Source organism: Panthera leo, chromosome C2 (assembly GCF_018350215.1).
Source record: "Panthera leo isolate Ple1 chromosome C2, P.leo_Ple1_pat1.1, whole genome shotgun sequence".
In the NCBI taxonomy this organism is placed as follows: domain Eukaryota; kingdom Metazoa; phylum Chordata; class Mammalia; order Carnivora; family Felidae; genus Panthera; species Panthera leo.
In genome coordinates, this window is record NC_056687.1 from 119,423,978 (window position 1) to 119,438,287 (window position 14,310).

A 14,310-nucleotide genomic window follows, 5' to 3' on the forward strand; every position below is an offset into this window, starting at 1 on the left:
GATTAAAGAAATATCCCTCGAACTTCCTTTGAGGTTTTTGATTAAAGCTCATGCTATTCCTCTCTTCCCCATCACATGTCCTTTCTCTCTGGTGTCTCACACATGCTTTTCCCTGATCTCCCAGTTCATATTCCTTCAACTACACTGAGGTCTCTATAGTCACTGAGCACAGAAGTCCTACCTTGACTCTGAACATGCTATATTCTGTCATGCTTCGATAACTAAGCCTTTGTATCTAAGCTCATATGAGAAAGGAATATTCTCCGTCTAAGGATATTATTTTAATACTACCAGTGCCCCTGACAAATATTTTATTACTAAAATCCCACCACCACACATCCCAGGTAGATAGAATAGAAAGCATTGTACATGATCCCTTCTTGAGTAGACTTGCAGGAATGTACTCAGGCTGGTCTGTCTACATTTATTGAGCACACTCAACTTAGGGCAGAACAGAAAAGCCCAAAATTAGGTTTTTATGATCAACAGGTTTCTAAGACAAGCAATTTTACAAAGCAGCCTTAGGCGGCAGTGTTTACAACTGTATGTGAAAACAATGGGCAGTATTAAAATAAAACCCAAATGTCAGGCATAAAAATGCATTTCCTTACCTTATTCTGAAAGAATGCACCAGGGAGAAATTCAGCAAATAAAACCTGTTGAAAATATGAGCGCTCCTGCAGGCTTATTTCCAGTGGGACATTAACATAGGCTTGCAGTAATACCTCTATTAATGAAGAGAATGTGTTCCAATGACACACTTATTCATCAGATATTTCATAAGCAAGACAGAAAAAAAAATACCAAAGATCGAGGTGTTAGCTTCAGAACTCCATACAGGAGGGTAAAAGTATGATATATAATACACAAATATGACAAAATACTAAAGAAAATAGCATCAATTCCGCTGGAAAACACGAAATAGGCCTCCTATGATTTAGGATAGAAGTAAATGAGGAGAAATCATGCTACTGGATTTTAGTAAATAAACCCAATAGTAACCCCGTTGTCAAGACAGGTGGAAGGTTTGGGGAAACGTTGATTGGAAAAGGTGCGCGGAGTGACCTGCTGAAGGGCAGGGCAGTGTAGGTTTCAGCAGGTCACGGTGATGAAGGACACAATTCATCTAGGTGCAGCCATCTCTGTAACTGCCACTGGTGACCCAGGGCAGGTAGAAAGAAAGGGAGAGACTGGAAGAAAGTGGTATTCTAAGGAAAACAAAACAAAAAAAAAAACCAAGTATCTGATAGGAATAACTCAACTTTACTTTCATGACCTAGACACCTCATGACTTGAGTCTCACATACTTGCTCCCCAAGGTCAGACAGTCTTTTAAGATAGTCTTTCCCTTGATAATTTGAATGACTAGGTATAAAACTTATGTTCATAAAACATAAGTGCTGGTTAGGATAAAACTGTCGTTAAATACAAGAGTCAAAACAAACGCCCACAAGGGACAGCAAGTGAAGCAGTTGAGGTGGGGGGAGGGGATACTTAAAGCAGAAGACACGCCCTGTCAACAGTGGACAGTTGTCATCCAGCTTCAACTGAGGGTGGCCAAGGGAAAGCCTGGGTGGTTACAAATATTTCAAGAGCTTCTTATATTTCAAGAGAGATGCTGATCCCTATTTTTCTGTAAAACTGTTTGTATCTTCAAACATTGGCAACTAACTCATAAAAGCCAACAAAACAAAACACTGTGGTGGGGGGGGAAGCAGTTGTGCCTGACAAACTCAGGACACAGATTGCCATTTTGCAAGTGCTCACCAAAAAGTATTTAGTCAACTAGGCAAGCTGGTAGAAGTGAAAGTTATAAATGCTTCCTCTTTGGGCAAAGCTCAGAGTAAAGACAGCAGGAAGCCAGTGGTTTAAGGGGGTAAAGTAAAAAGGAGGTGAAACATATTTTGAAAGCCTCACAATTTTGCTCATTGTAGCCCTGTCTGCCTGTATTTAGATGGAACAATTGGAAACTGTGCAGTGTCATTTGTCAAGCCTTACCACATACAAAGCTTCACTTCCCACAGTTTTAATACTGCCAGTTTCATTATAAAGGAGATCAGTTCCCAGAGTTTTCACTAATCAAGGTATCACACTATACATTTTTTGGCACACAGCATATTTATGAATAACATTAAGTTCCATCTACAAGGATGGTTTTTCCAAGATGCCACAGGCTGAGTGTGGTTTTAGATTCTGCAGCCCAAACAAGGATCTGAGAATACAGGTTTTTTTTTGTTTTTGTTTTTGTTTTTTTTTTAAGGAATTAAATTGTAATCTGCAATGCAGCAATAATTTACTACAGAGCTTTGGGCAAAAAGCCTGCTGCAAATCGTCTGTCTGAAATGTTATTAACACATCAGCTATCAAGGTCAGCAAAAGACACTACAGAAGTTTCTTTTACTGTTCTTAGATGGTGAAATATATAAATCACTTAACTGGTGCACAGAACTTGCTTTAAGCAAATAAATTCAACATTTGCTATCAATCGATTTCAAGGAGCAGCAAGCTGATGAATAGCTCTTGGGATAGAAGAATCCTAAAGCTTAAATTAGAGAGTAAGAATCCCCCACAATGACACCTCAAGGTACACATATACCTTTGAGTAAAAGGAAAGTATATATGTTTATAGGTATGTCCATGAGGTATCTGTAGTATATGTGTGAGGAAAGTGTTTTCCTGGAGAAACTAGAAACATCCATATGGTTTTACTATAAATTTTTTAAAGCTGGTACTGCTTGCTTACATGCTTTTTGCACTCTGTTATAAATTTATTTTCTATATAAATAAATATTATCTTATTACCAACTATCTCCATTAGAATCCAGCAGACCATGAAATAGGCTTTGCAAGATCAAGCAATGCACTTAGGCCCCCCAAAACATTGTTTTGGCTTCTAGCTTAAGAGCTTATGGAGAAATAAAATTTTACATAACAGTTTGGAGAACATACAATATATAGTCCCTCCCAGTCAAAGCCATTTCTAAAAAGGAAAGCAGATTATTGATAACTGTGAAAAATAAATGTTTCTATTTCTACCTACTTCTTCGTCTACCTTTCTAGTATTTCTAACTTTTACATTGTTTCCAACAACCCATATTTAAACAGGTATATTTTTGCTAATGCAAAAACAACCTAAGGACAAAGCGTCCTAAAATTTAAATCTGCTAAGTTAAACACTAAGTTAAGTGATCAATCCCTACTCACTTTAAGCACATGGCTTCCAAGGAAAATGCTACTAAGAATAGTATAAAATTGAAGAGCAAGTTAGGTGCCGCATTCTAGATGCCATTCTGAAATGTTGCTAAAATATCAACAAATCTAGTCCATATTCCATTAATTAAGAAAATGATGTCTTAGGGACCATCACAACAAATATACACAGTTGATCATGGTTATAGGCATTCATTTATTTTTTTAAATTTTTTTCAATGTTTATTTATTTTTAAGAAAGAGACAGAGCATGAGCAGGATAGGGACAGAGAGAGAGCTAGATGCAGAATCCAAAGCAAGCTCCAGGCTCTGAGCTGTCAGCACATATCCCCATGTGGGTCTCAAACCCATGAACCGAGAGGTCATGACCTGAGCCGAAGTTGGACCCTTAAAGGTGTGCCCCTATAGGTGTTCATTTAAATCTTTATTTAAATTGCATAAATTTTAGCACCTTTCATATGGTGCATGTGCCCAGAGTTCAAAGTTAAAAAGGAAGATTTAAGTACCCTCCCAAAGAAAAAGAGTTTATTTTTGCCCAGAATTTAAAGTGAGTAGGAAATGTAGAAACACAAATTTTTGCAGCATAAGTTCTATTGCCAGGTTTAGGAACTGGCAAAAACCCAGGAACCATGCAAGAGGCTGGCACAGAGGGAACGGTCAGTTTTGATTGGCAGACGGCAAGCCACAAAGCACACAAAAGCACATTTGTGTTCTGTGTTCTGAGAGCACCAGAAAAGAAGCAATGTTAGGGCCCCTGGATACTTATACAGCAAAAACCATAAGTTCTGCCATATGAATGAAACATATCAAAATTTGTATTTAGTACAACACACAGGAAAGTTTTAAAGGAATTGAGCTTATAGCTGAAGAAAAATTACATCATTTGGTCTAATACAATGGTTTTATTGCTCATTATAGGACATTGCTTTTGTGTGGTCATATTTCAAAGTCAAAAACAGTTTTCATATAATCCAAGGGCTTTCTAAAATTAAGTATATTTAAGTATGAACTTATACAGAGGACTCTATTTTTTTAAAAAAGTGATCAATCTTAAAATCCAGCTACGTGGTAGTAAGCATCAATGTAGGTTGAATGGGAGAAATATGGCTTTGTGGGAAGGAATCTACCTGGGGCCTCTTTGACTCAGAGATCAGTCTTGGCATGATGATGGAGGGGCAACCATATATCATGCATTTCCTAATGTGATGTGTTAGGAACTAGGTGGCTTCGCTCATAAAATATTTGTGCCTTAAATGTTCAACCTGAATGTCATCACTCCTAAAGATTGAACCTCTAGTTTATAGTAAAACAGGAGCTGGAAGAACAAGGTAACACAGCACCACCACAAAACAATTAAACACATTTAAAAAGTAGGTTGTTCTACAAGACAACTGGCCCAGTCTCATCAACAAGTTAATATCATGGAGAGGAGGGAAGTAAAGGAGGGAGTGAGGAAAAAGCAGGTGTTGTAGATCAAAACAGTCAAAATACATCACAAATCAATGTACTATGTGTCCTTCCATTAGGATCCTGGTTTCAATAACTGGCTATAAAAGATATGTTGGGGACAGGACAGAATATTTAAAATTTAAATATGGGCTCAGTACTAGATAGTGTAAGGTAATTATGTTATATTTTTAGTTGTGATAACAGATTTGTAGTTATGTGGGAAACTGCTTTCATTTTCTAAGAAATCCATGAAGTATTTAGGAATAAAATGTCATGATGTCGATATTTTACCTTAAAAGACTTTATAAAAAATAGATGAAGCAAATACAGAAAAAGTTTTAACAATTTTAAAATCCAAGTAGTAGATATATGGATTATTTTATATATAGTATTGTCTCTACTTTTGGGTATGTTTAAAATTTTTTATAATAATAAATATAAATAAACAAAACAAAACAAAGCTATTTATTTTTTAAGTTGCTTCTGTTACATCCTTTCTTACTGTAAATATTCAAAACAATATTGCATTTAACTATCTTCCTGTCCTATAAGTTCTAACAAATAATATTTGATCTCCTATTTGTTCATATTTTTTAATGCTTTTCAAAAAAAAAAAAAGCAACAAGTTTCTAGGCCTTAATTTGTTAACTTTTACAGAACACTTAGGAGTAGACCTTATTCCACTATTCTGCAACACAAATTAAAATACATCCATCTTTTAAAAGATAGCAAGTCACTCAATGCTATCATCCCCAAATGACCACTCTTAATATTAATATTCCAGCATTTTTTAGAATAGAAATATTTTGATATACTCAAGATATTATGTACAAGTTTTTATTCTGCCTTTTTCTGTATTGTGATAGAGCCCAGGGATTACAGTCTTTTTCTAAATATTTTAAATTGTTTTAATGGATTCTCTAACCACAGGGTAGATTTTACAACCACAGTGCACTTAAGCATAAGAAAGAATTTTGCCTAGCCATAGCAATCAGACAACAAAAAGAAGCAAAGGGCATCTAAATTGGAAAGGAAGATGTAAAACTTTCACCCTTTGCAGATGACATGATAGTATATATAGAAAACTTGAAAGACTCTACCAGAAAACTACTAGAACTGATAAACAAATTCAGTAAAGTCACAAGATACAAAATGAATATAAAGAACTCTGTTGCATTTTGATACATCAATAATGAGGTAGCAGAAAGAGAGATTAAGAAAATAATCCCATATATCATTGGGATTAATATATAATTATATATATATATATTACATAATTAGGTATATATTAGGTATATTAGGTATAATTAGGTGTATATATATAATATATAATTAGGCATAGTAAGATACCTAAAAATAAACCTAACCAAAGAGGTAAAAGACCTGTACTATGAAAACTACAAAACATTGATTAAAGAAATCGAAGAAGACACAAAGAAATAGAAAGACGTTCCATGCTCATGGATTGGAAGAACAAACATTGTTAAAATGTCTATACTACCCAAAGCAATCTCCACATTTAATGCAATCACTATCAGTATACCAACATTTTTCACAGAACTAGAGCAAAGAATCCTAAAATTTATATGAAACCACAAAAGACCCTGAATAGCCAAAGCAATTTTGAAAATGAAAAGCAAAGCTGGAGATATCACAGGTCTAAACTTCAAGTTATAGTACAAAGCTGTAGTAATCAAAACATTATAGTACTTGCACAAACATAGACACGTAGAACAAAGAACAGAATAGAAAACCCAGAGGTAAACCCACAATTACATGGTCATTCATCTTTAACAAAGCAGGCAAGAATATCCAATGTGAAAAAGACAGTCAGTGTCTTCAACAAATGGTACTGGGAAAACTAGACAGCAACATGCAAAAAAATGAAATTGGACCACTTTCTTTCACCATTCACAAAAATAAATTCAAAATGGATTAAATACTAGAGCACCTGGGTGGCTCAGTCTGTTATGTCACTCTTGATTAAGTCACTCTTTATTTCAGCTCAGATCATGATCTCAGTGTTCTTGGGATCCAGCCCTGTGTTGGGCTCTGCCCTAACAGCGTGGGGCCTGCTTGGGATTCTCTCTCTCCCTGTCTCTCATCCCCTCCCCCACTCATGCATGTGTATGCTCTCTCAAAATAAATAAATAAAAATTTTTAAAAATGGATTAAAGTCCTAAATGTGAGATATGAAACCATAAAAATCCTAGAAAAGAGCATAAGCAGTAATTTCTCTTACATAGTCTGTGGCAATTTTTTTCTAGACAGGTCCCCTGAAGCAGGGGGAACAAAAGCAAACAAACAAACAAAACAAAACAAAATAAAATTATTGGGACTACATCAAAATAAAAAGCTTCTGCACAGTGAAGGAAACAATGAACTAAACTAAAAGGCAATGTAGGGAATGGGGAAAATATGACATATTCAATAAAAATGAATGGGGAAAAATGACATATTCGATAAAAGGTTAGTATCCAAAATATACAAAGAACTGATAAAACTCAACACCCAAAAAAAACCAAATAATCCAATTTAAAATGGGCCGAAGCCATGAACAGACATTTCTCCAAAGGAGACAAACAGATGGCCAACAGACACATGAAAAGATGCTCACCATCACTTATCTTCAGGGAAATGCAAATTAAAACTACAATGAGTTATCACCTCACACCTGTCAGAATGACTAAAATCAGCAACACAAGAAACAACAGGTGTTGGTAAGGATGTGGAAAAAAAAAGAACTCATATACCCTTGGTGGGAGTGCAAACTGTTGCAGCCACTCTAGAAAACAGTATAGAGTTTCCTCAAAAAGTTAAAAATAGAACTACTCTCCAGTAATGGCCCTACTGGTCATATACCCAAGAATACAAAAACACTAATTCAAAGGGATATATCCACCCCTGTGTTTATAGCAGCATGATTTACAATAGCCAAATTATGGAATAACCTAAGTGTCCATTAATATATGAGTTGATAAATAAGATGTGATATGGAACATTATTCAGCCATAAAAAGAACGAAATCTCACCATTTGCAATGACATGGATGGAGCTAGAGAGTATAATGCTAAGTGAAATAAGTCAGAGAAAGGAAAATTGCCATATGATTTCACTCATATGTGGAATCTAAGAAAGGAAACAAAAGAGCAAAGGGAAAAAAAGAGAGAGAGAGAGGCAAAGCAAGAGACAGATTGTTAACTATAGAGAACAAACAGATGGTTACCAGAGAGGAGGTGGGTGGGGGGATGGGTGAAATAGGTGATGAGACTTAAGGAGTGCACTTGTGATGAGCAATGGGTGATTAAAATGTAAATTAAAAAGAAAAATACCATTGTGAAAAAAAAGAAATAATTCTTTTTTTTTTTTTAATGTTTATTTATTTTTGAGAGAGAGAGAGAAACAGAGACAGAGCACAAACTGGGTAGGGGCAGAGAAAGAGGGAGACACAGAATCTGAAGCAGGCTCCAGGCTCTGAGCTGTCAGCACAGAGACTGATGTGAGGCTTGAACTCAGGAGCTGTGGGATCATGACCTGAGCCAAAGTCAGAAGCCCAACCAACTCAGCCACCTAGGAGCCCCAAGAAAGAATTTTTTTTTAAGTAAGGATTTAATTGTCATTTTCCATTACAGAGATTTGTAATAGGGAAGCCATGATGAGGAAGACCACGGTTAGCAGATAAACACCAGGCTACATTATGACTAATATCATAATCCTAGTGCTCTTGTTCAGGTCCAGCCAGAGATGGGATCAAAGGCTCATTCCCTTCAAAGCTGCATAATACTGACATCCAGTTGGGTAACTTTACACAACTTAAAGCAATTTACCCTGGGGGGATGCTCCTTCAGAAAGGAATAACTGTGAACTGAGATAGTGAAAAATATTTACATAGATAAGACTTAGCTGAATGGGAAGAAAACCTGGCATGGATACTTGCATTGAGAGTCAGGGTGAAAGTAAGAAAGCAAGGGAAAGGATTGAGTTGGAGAAGGATTTGAAAATGGGCACGTCTGGCAGAGACAATATAAGCAAAGGCAAGGCTTTGGGAAATGCACCTAGTACATGCCAGAAACCAATTTATAGCAAAGAGTATAGTGTGAGGAGATTTAAAAGACAATTTTTGTAAATAATATTAGACCAATGATAAAAGACCTGGAATGACAGTCAAGTTCAACTGGATTTCAAACTTCAAGCAATATATAGTTACTGTGAGCTCTCAAGCCAAAGAAAGCCACAATAAAAGCAATGTTTTAGATAGATTAATCTGGCAGAAGTGTGTGGTGTGATTTGAACTGGGGGTAAATAAAACCTGGGAAAGTAGTAACATGTCTATAACAACAATGAGTCAGTTGAGGTTTTGTAACCATTGGATTAAGAAACCAGAGACACTTTAAAGAAGAGTAAACAAGACTCTAGGGCTAATTCAATAAGAGAGATAATGGAGAGGAAGAAAATGAATAGTGACTTGATGCATCCCTTAGTAACTGGGAGAAAGGTGTGCCCCCAAATACAGGGAAAGTGGGAGGATGGGGAAAAGCTCCAGATGAGACAGAGGCTTGATTTGGGATATCCAAATTTGAGCTGATAATGGGACATGCATGTGGAAGTATTCTATAGGCATCTGGAAAGATGAATCTGGACCCAGAGTGTACAGTGAAACCAACAGTAAAGTAAGGTGAAGAGTTTCATGAGTGGTTTGTGGAATTCATCATCTTAACAGTATAGAACTCCTTATATAGGCCAGTAGTTTAAGTGGTCATTGAAATAAATTGCTTCCTCCCTCCCTTCCTCCCTTCCTCCCTTCCTCCCTTCTTTCCTTTCTTCCACAAATAAACATTTTCTTTCATCATGAATGACCTGTTACATTTACTCTGAATCAATGACATTCTAATCCCATCCCCATTAAGAAGGTTGACAAGTGAGAGTCATTTCAGAATATCTAGGGAATGTGTGCTCTCCTCTTCTATGTTAGAAATTATATGTCGAAAAGTCAAGGGATTTTTCATATCACGGGAAATATCAGTGTGAGTCTATCTCCACAGTTTGATTGCACATTCCAACCTTTTGAAAACACCTGTTATCAAACCTAGTCTTAAAATGCTATTGCATCTAGATTCAATGTTGCATTAAACCCCCTTATAAAAAATTCCCTGCCATCATCTTTGTTATAACTGTCAATATTACTCAGCTTCCATTATCCATGATATGATTAAGTTCCATTGAGTCTATTCCAACTCTCTTACATAGTTATTCATGGTGTTTCTGCTAAGTCTCAAACTCAGATAAGTATGAGACCACGTAACAATTCAAAACGCTGTCAAAAAAAAGTGAATCGCAAAGACATTAACATAATGTCTTAATCGTTCAAAAATGAGTGGTGGTAGCTTCAGACAGGCAAGTCAACTGCCTTTTTAGTATTCTTTCCCACAGTATCAAATAACTCATTTTCTTTATCCTGTGCCATGATCTGAAGATCTTACCATAGCTTTGTTAACTTTGTTTGTGCCTGCGTTAATAAAGTAACTATTTTTAATACCTCATTAGTTGGCTGATATTAGCTAGAATGCCTTCAGCTGCAAATAAACACCTAATTAAGCTAGTTCAGATAAAGATATGTATTGGCCTATATACCTGGAATTCCAGGGGAAGGCATAGTATAGTTTTAGAACAAGCCAATAACTCCAGTCCTTTTTCTCCATAATTCCCTCCACCGAGTCCTCCACTGTGAATTAATTTCATCCTAAGATTAGCTTCTGCATAACCGAAAAGGAGCTGTGTCAATTCTGAGCTTTTTATCTGCATCACCATTATGACCAGAGAAAGACAGACTATCTTTTTTGATTGGCTCTTTTTTAACCGCAAGGAAATTTCTTTCCCTGAAACCCTCAACAAACCTGTCTTCACATCTCACTAGCACAAACTGTCACATCACATTCCCATTTCTAAAGCCATCACTGGCCAAAGAAGAGGCATTATCTTAGGTCAATGACACCAATCCCTAGAGCTGGGAAAAATGTCTTTTTACCTGAAGCCCATTGGTTGGAAGGGGCAAAGAGATATAGCAACAAAAAAAATGAGGGGAACTGTTAGAAAGGAAAAAGGAAGAAATGAATGCTGTGGTAGAGTTTGTTGGTTTGCCACTAGACACTACTTTGGTTTTTTAAGTGAGGATTTTTGGGATGGGGTAAAGGAGAAAATGGAAAAGAACCCATTTGACAGTTCTTGTGGTTATCCACTCTTCCCAATTGCCTTAATTTTTCTCTTTTCATATTTCTCAAGATACTTTGCCTGTCATTGCTCTCCATTTATGTGCTTAATTACAAGTTTAATTTCTCAATGAGATTAGTGACTAGGATCCATTATACTGGGACTACTTCTTCCTAGTAATTTTTCCATGTAGGTATTTTTCTTTCTTCAGAAAGAATAATATTTGGAAATATTTTTGGAAATATTAGTCAAATTCCTAATATTTGGAGGGAAAATTAATCAAGACATGAAAGCTTTTTGAGTACCATTTCTAATTCTTTTTCAGGGATGGGAGTATGTGTGGTATTTTAAAAATAGCATCAGTTTATCTAAGGAGATCTCACATTATCACAGCAAGAGTAAAAGGAAAAACTTAAAAACACAATATACTTGAGACTGGTTGGATTTACTCTTTCCTCTGTCTCCTGTATATTGCTCCTGAAAAAGGTATAGTTTCATCTATTTCCTTCTAAGGGCCTCCAGGCCCTGGGAACATGACACCAATGGGCATTCCTCCTTATTCTGCTGCTGGTGGGAAGGATAAATCCCTTGGCCCCAGTAGGAAGGTACAGCAATTACTCCCCATATCAATCCTGCAAAATAAATATTATTCATTTAACTCATTCCCAAGAAAACCAAGGCCCTGAGAAGTTAAATCTCACCAAGTTACCACAAAATGATTGGTAGAGTCAAATTTAGATAGTGTTTTCTGATTCAAGGACTGTGTTACTTCCAATGTGTCAAATGACTTCTCAATTCTAAATGCCATCCAACATTCTTTTTAAATTAATAAACTTCATTCTTTACAATTTTAGATTCATAGCAAAGCTGAGCAGAAGCTGAGTGAAAAGTACAGAGTTCCCATATGCACCCTACATGCATGGCCTTCCTCACTATCAGTACCCCCAATCAGAGTGCTATACTTGTTGCAGGCGATTCACTCTTGGTGTTGTACATTCTATGAGTTTAGACACAGATGTAATATAAGTACCCACCATTGTAGTATCATACAGAATAGTTTCACTACTCTAAAAATCCCCTGTGCCCTACCTATTCATCCTTACTGCCCCCCTACCCCGGCAATCACTGATTGTTTTATTGTCTCCATAATTTTGCCTTTTCCAGAATGTCAGATAGCTGGAATAGTACCATATGTAGCCTTCTCAAATTGTCTTCTTTCACTTAGCAATATGCTTTTTTAGGTTCCTTGGTGGCTTTTCATTGCTTTATAGCTCATTTCTTTTTAGTACTAGATGATATTCCATTGCCTGGATGTACCACAGTTTATGTATTCATTCACCTACTGAAAGACATCTTGGTCGCTTCCAAGTTTTGGCAAATGTGAATAAAGTTACTATAAACATCCATGTGCAGGCTTTTATGTGGATGTAAATTTTCGATCCAACCTCACCACACAAATTCCATGGAAGTACAATTGTCACAAAGATTTACTGCAGCCTTGTCTTCTGAGTGGAGTTTCCCAGGGACATTAAGAATTCTCTAAATAAAAAAAAATTTTTTTAGAAATATAGATTAGCAGTTAGTATTTTGTGAGAATTTATATATCCTGGTATTATAAAAATTCCATTTGAAGAATATTAGATTAATTTCAATTAATTTCTATCAATCTTCAATTGATAGAATGAAAGTCTCAATGCCAAATAAAAATGACAAAGAGGAATTATTTACTGGGAAGTACATATTTGTATACCAACCATTCTTGGTGTATATTTTAGAGTAAACATATAGAAAAAGGAGAAGGCTGTATAAGCAAACACAGAACCTTATCCTCAGAGGCCTCAGATCCTGTGCTTTCATGCAGCAAGTGAAGGGTGTGATGTCTGCAGCACTAGAGAGCAAAATAATTAATTCCATATCATAAATTACACTGAGGGCTTAATGCCCAGTAGGGGCTGAGACAATCATGTTAAAACAAGGACACATAGAATAAATTCCATTTTCAGTACAATTTTAGGATTTCAAATCAATTTGAATTTGATGAATTATGTTTAACGCAAATTTTTATTTATAGAGTTCATGCTATTTTAGATCATTCTTTTTATTATAACTGTTAAAGATAGAGAGAAGAATGGTTTATAGGAAAAGAAGTAATTAATCAAGTCCTTACAACCAATAATTTCAAAGTCGTCGTGGAGACTGTGTAGCTTTGCAAGCCAACCGAGAGGGATCCAGTGTGAAAGTTGAGTCTGGGGGAAGAGCAAGTAGGGGGGGAAAAGAATTGCCTCTACTTTAATGTGAAACACAAACTTGACAATGACAGAAGTAACCTCACTTAGAACAGAGATCAATCAGGTAACTCACGTTCCTGCAAGGACCAGGAAGGTAACAGGTAGGGACTGAAGAAAACCAGAAAACCAGTGCCCAATCTAAGGTAGCAACTACTACTCAGCTCCAGACGATTGTTGCCATGTACGAATGAGGAGCCAGTGTGGTTACATTTTATTACTTGGTGAATTGTCTTTTCAACTCCTTTGCCCATTTTTAAATTCAGAGGCTTGTTTTCTTATGAACTATTGAGAACTTTATATATATGTTCTGGGTGTCAGTACTTTATCAGATGTGTGCTGTGCAGATATTTCCTCCAAGCTTATGGCTTGTCTTTTCACTTTCTTGACATGACTTTTGAAGACAAAAATTTTTGCATTTGATGAAGTGCAGTTTATCAGTCTGCTCTTTCAGGGACCATACTCCTATGTTATATAGGAGTCCTCCCTTATCCACAGGGGCTATGTTCCAAGACCCCTATGAGATGCCTGAAATGGGGATTGCATCAAACCCTATATATATAACCATCTTTTTTCCTATGTATACATACATACCTAGGATAAAGTTTAATAAGTAAATTAGGCACAGTAAGAGATTAACAACAATAATAAAATAGAACAATTATAACAATTTATTTTTAACCTACGTTATGTGAATCTGGTCTATCTCTCTAAATATCTTAATGTGCTATATTCACTCTTCTTCTTGTGATGATGTGAGATGATAAAATGCCCAACTGATGAGACAAAGTGAGGTGAATGATGCAGGTATTGTGACCTACTATTGACTTTCTGATGATGTATCAGAAAGAGGAGTATTTGCTTCTGGACCATGGTTGACAGTGGGTAACTGAAATCTCAGAAAGCAAAACCACGGGGCGGGGGGGGGCACTACTGTATCTAGAAGCCCTTTCCCTAACCTAAGATGAGAAAGATTTTTTTTATGCATTCTTCTAGAAGTTTTATAGTTTTAAAGTTTATTCTTAAAACTCTATTTAAGGTTAATTTTATTATATTGTATGGTTATGAATCAAGTCTTTTTTTCTGCATGTAGTTTCTAACTATTCCAGTAACATTTGTTGAAAAGACTATTTTTTTCTCCACTGAATCACCTTGGCAA